Here is a 5508-nt window from a genome sequence, read left to right as displayed (position 1 = left end):
TTCCAGGATTGCAGTTGCTGATTCCCAGTAGGAGCACAGGGGAAAAGCAGGCTGGTGCATCACTAATCACCAGTTGGTTGGTTAGCTTCTGGGAAGCCACATGAGTCACACAGTGGCCGCTGTAAGCAGCCCGTATGTGCTCCTCAAGAATGACCTAGAATCTTCTCTCACAAGGGACGGGGTGGGACCCTCGAGACCATTTGCACAGACTCAGCCCGGAGTGTGGCAACGGGACAGGAAATGAGCAGAGGGAGGGAACCAACAAATCCCCCTAAGTGGGCGTTGAGTCCTCAACTGCAGGAGGTAGAGGCACTGAGAGTTCTTTCTGTGGGACAGAGTGTGTGGGGTGAGGATGGCATTCTCCCCAGCCCCAGATTTCTACCTGCAGGGGTGAGGAAGGCACTGGGGAGCTGGGTCAGTGCAGAGCACTACCACTGTCCCCTGACAGTTGAAGAGCACCCTGCAGGAGGAGTGTTATTTTCCACCTATTTGAAGCCACACTGGGCCATATGACGTGCTTTAGGCAATGAAATATGAGCAGAAGTGACCTGGGTCGTTTCTAGGCAAAGGCTGGAGCCAGCACCCACTGGAGCCAGGTTACCACTGTGTTCCAGAGAATGGCTGTGGTATCACCTGGATCCCGAGGGAGTGTGACACAGAGAAGAGACCCCGCGAACCTGCGGTGGGTATGTGGAAAGAGCAAGAACCAAACTGATGTTTCCAACCACTGGAAGTTGGGGACTATTTATTACTACAACAGAACCTTACCTATATGGATGGGTTTGTGCATAAATACACATGGAGTGAGCACAAATCCCAAAGGAAGATCCCACAGAGCCAAGGAACACACACAACTTCCTCCTCAGGGAGGCGGGGAAGGAGGACCAAAGGCGGGCAGCATCTCCCAGGTCACCCCAGAGCCCTGAGTCGCCAGGACTCAGAGATCTGAGGGAAGGCTCATCTTGTCTCTGGGAGATTAAGATAACGTTCAATGAAACCTTTTCATAGCTCTCCCCAGGAGAATTTGCCTTTCTGCATTCTGAGCCTCCCCATCTCCTGTGGAGTCCTATCGGTGGATTAAGCATGAACTAATACTCGGGCTTGAAGAACAAGTGGGCTTCCAGACCCAGCTCTTGTGAAGCCTGGTTGGGAAGACATGTCTAACCCGTGAGAAAGTTGCAGAAGCAAGATAGTGTAGGGCCGACCATAAACCCTGCAGTCCTTGTTCTGTTTTGTTTTTAACTGTGGTAAAATACACATACCGTAAAATATACCGTCGGAACTATTTTTAAGCGAATGGTTCGGTGGCATTAAGTACATTCACACTGCTGTGCAGCCCGCCCCACCGTCCACCTCTGAACTTTTTAATCTTGCAAAACTGAAACTGTACCCATTAGACACAAACTCCCCTTCTCTTCCCCCTCCCTCCCCGCAGCCCCTGGCAACCACCTTCTTCTATTTTCTGTCTTTGTGAGTTTGGCTCCTGTCACTCTCTGCAGGGCTTTCTGCTCACACTGAAAGGCGGTGGTCCCCAGATCTTTTGGACTGTGAACTCCCGCTGATTACACAAGTTTGCACACACACCACCATTGGATCTGTGACTGTCCATTTCTACACTGATGTGTGTATCTCACTATATGAATATGTTATGTGTATTTTAAAACATATGAGAGCGATAAAGCTTATATTCCTTCTTTTTTATTTTTTTTAACTTTTTATTTTGAAAAAATGTTTAGACTTCCAGAAAAGTTGCAAAAATAGCGTGGAGAGTTCCCACACACCCTTCTCTCTGTTTCTCCCAATGTTAATATTTTCCCTAATAGTAGGACTATTATCAAAACAAAGAAAGTGACATGGGTACAATACTATTAACCAAACTGCAGACTTTATTTGGATTTTCACTGATTTTCCCACTAATATACATTTTCTGTTCTGGGAGCTAGTCCAGAGTCCCACACTGCACTTACTTTGTCACGGTGCCTTCATCCCCTGGTCCATTCTATGATAGCTTCTGCTTTTTAGTGTCTCTCCTGACTTTCGACATTTTGTAGAATTTTCCTCAGTCTGGATTTGTCTGATGTTTCTGATGCTTCGATTGTGGTTCTACATTTTTGGCAAGAATAGCACAGAGCCCATGTCTCTTTCTTGCGTATCACCTCAGGGGCTCCATGATGTCTGCCCGGCAGACTACTGGTCGTGTCTACTCGGAGCCTTACTTGAGAGGGTGTCTGCTGGGTTTCCCCACTGTCGAGCTACAGTGTGCCGCTGTGTAAATGATAAATTTCTCGGGAGAGGTGCTTTGAGATTATGTAAATAACTACTTTCTCCTCAGACTTTTGTCCCCTAATCTTAACATCTGGGCCGATTAGCCTGTAACAATGATTACTGTGGTGTTCTAATGGTGGTTTTCCCATTTCCTTTATTCTTTCCACATGTCTATACTCTTTCTATGTTTATTAGTTGAAATTCTTCTGAGAGGAGGAGCTGTTCTTTGACTTCCATTTATTTATTTATCCAACTATTTATATTGGTATGAATTCATGGATGTGGTTATAATCTAAGGTTATTATTTATTTCATTCCTCCAATTGTTCTGACTTTGGCTACTGGGAGCTCCTTTGCGTTGGCTCATGACCTTTCATTTTATTTTATTAATTTTTTTTTAAAGATTTTTATCTATTTGGAGAGAGAGAGCGAGCGCACCAGCACAAGCAGAGGGAGATGCAGGCTTCCTGCTGAGCAAGGAGCCCAATGTGGGACTCAATCCCAGGACCCTGGCATCATGACCTGAGCTGAAGGCAGACACTTAACCACTGAGCCACCCAGGCGTCCCCAAGTTCATTACCTTTTATTTATTTATTTATTTATTTTTATTTAATTTTTAAAAAGACTTTATTTATTTATTTGACAGTAAGAGATCACAATTAGGCAGAGAGGCAGGCAGGGGCGGGAGGAGCAGGCTCCCTGCTGAGCAGAGAGCCGGACACAGGGCTCGATCCCAGGACCCTGGGATCATGACCCAAGCTGAAGACAGAGGCTTTAACCCACTGAGCTACCCAGGAACCCCAGTTCATGACCTTTTAAAAGCATCTCCTAACTCTCTGGGTTCACAAGATGTTTCAGACTCCTCTCACATTTCCCCTGCCTCAGACCTGCAATCAACCACTTCTCCCAAGAGCCCTGGTTCCTTTTACTGAAGAATGGTGCGTGTAAACCAGGATCTGGGTGCTAGGTGTGCTCATTACCCCTGGAGAATAGTTACTCCTTGGCCCTTTCAGGAGACAGAGACAGGAAAATATGTCTGTGTACTAATACATGGACACTCGCGTCTCTGTATTTATTTCTGTCGCTATCTATCTATATATAAATTTCAAAAATCATGAGTGTTCATCCACAAGTGAATGGATAAAACATGGCATAGACATCATGGGATACAGCAGGATATCATTCAGGGATGGAATTCCGGTACATGCTACAGTATTGACGAACCTAGAAGGTAGTATGGTAACTGAAATCAGCAAGACACAGAAGAACAAATATCGCATGATTCCACTTACATGAGGTGTCTATAACAGCCATATCTATAGAGACAGTATAACAGAGGGTAATAGGGACTGGAGGGACAGAGGAACGGTGAATTATTATTTCCTCCTTATAGGGTTTCTGGCTGGAATAAAAAAGTTCTGGAAACGGATGGTAGATATGGTTGTACAACATTATGAATGTACATAATGCCAGTGAACTTTACACTTAAAAATGGGCCAAGGGGTACCTGGGTTGGTTCAGTGGCTCAGTGGGTTAAAGCCTCTGCCTTCGGCTCAGGTCATGATCCCAGAGTCCTGGGATCAAGCCCCGCATCTGGCTCTCTGCTCAGCAGGGAGCCTGCTTCCTCCTTTCTCTCTGCCTACTTGTGGTCTCTGTCTATCAAATATATAAAAATAAAATCTTTTTTTAAAAAATTGGTCAAAAGGGAAATGTTACATATAACGTGCCACGCCAACAAAGAAAGAAACATGAATTTATGCTGATACCTCTGAATCCAATCCGACCCCACAGATTTCATTCTGGCCTTCCCTTATTTGTAACTTCCTTATTTGTAACTTCTTACTCTGACAGTGAGAAACTGGGCTGTCCTTAACTATAATGTATTTACTTATTTGTTCGAGATAATTATATCCATTTTCAGAATTGCTAATGCATATCCCTGTGAGAAACTAATTTATTAACCACATTATTTGCTTATATAGTTTAATTTCCTGTAGCCTGACAACATCCAGTCAAAGTACCAGTTTCCAGAATTACATAGGTAGGTCTTCTCTTCTCCACCTCCTTTGGTATAGTGACGTTATCCATTTATAATACACTGAAGTTCATTTATTACAATTCGTATTCTATTTTGAGTTCATCCCCTATCCTGGTTGTTTTTTGTTTGTTTGTTTGTTGTTTTTTTTTAGTATTTTATTTATTTATTTGACACAGGGAGATCACAAGTAGGCAGAGAGTCAGGCAGAGAGAGAGGGGTAAGCAGGCTCCCTGCCCAGCAGAGAGCCAGACGTGGGGCTCAATCCCAGGACCGTGAGATCATGACCTGAGCCGAAGGCAGAGGCTTTAACCCACTGAGCCACCCAAGCACCCCTCCTTTACTCATTCTTTAAGGTGAAAAAATAAAAGAGTAAATTCTCCAGTATTTTCTAGCTTTACTCTAGTAGGAGATAAATTGTTCGTACTTTGGAGGTTATTTTGAGAGGAGATGAGGAGGAAGAGCTCAACCTGGCCTGAGGTGGTCCAGAAAATTACCTGGGCAGTGAGTGTGTGGGCTAGGCTGAGCTGGGTGATGGTGTTAAATTGGCCTTGGAGGGGTGAGGAGTATCTAGCCAGGGACAGACCACCCTGCTGCACTCTGAATCCCAGCTTCTGAGGTTTCTACTTGAAGTCTTTCAAGTGAACAAGAAGGTTGCGATAAGCTAGAGGAGCAAAACTGTGTCCTTACTGATCCCTGCCTGGTTCTTTCAACTAATTCCCATCTGTAAGGTGTGTGTACATTTCACACTCACGGACTCCTTAAATCTTCATAACCACCCTCGATGTAGCTGTTCAAACTGTTCCCGCTCTACACACTAGGAAATTGGCTTGGAGATGTTAAAGAACTTGGCCAAGACTACCCTTACTGGAAGAAGCAGAACCAGGACTCCTGTCTGGATCAGATCATTCTAGAGCTTGGGCTTTTGCCATTATCTGTGCATGATGGAAGGGGTGGGGGTGCCTCTGTTTTCACAATTTTCTCAATTAATCTTGGTCTTATTTTCACAGACAGATGTATCCAGAGATTTTATAAATATTTACTGAGTCTCTACTATGGGCACATCACTCCTAAGTTAGGTGGGGGTTCAGCGAATAATAAGATACAGTTTTTGCCCCAAGAGACCTACCCGAACACAAATAATATACATTTGATGACTCTTAAACTTACGTCTTTGGCCTGGACTGCTTCTCAAAATTGTGCTCTCAT

This window comes from Neovison vison, chromosome 8, assembly GCF_020171115.1.
Source record: "Neovison vison isolate M4711 chromosome 8, ASM_NN_V1, whole genome shotgun sequence".
In the NCBI taxonomy this organism is placed as follows: Eukaryota; Metazoa; Chordata; class Mammalia; order Carnivora; family Mustelidae; genus Neogale; species Neogale vison.
This window is presented reverse-complemented; position numbering follows the sequence as displayed.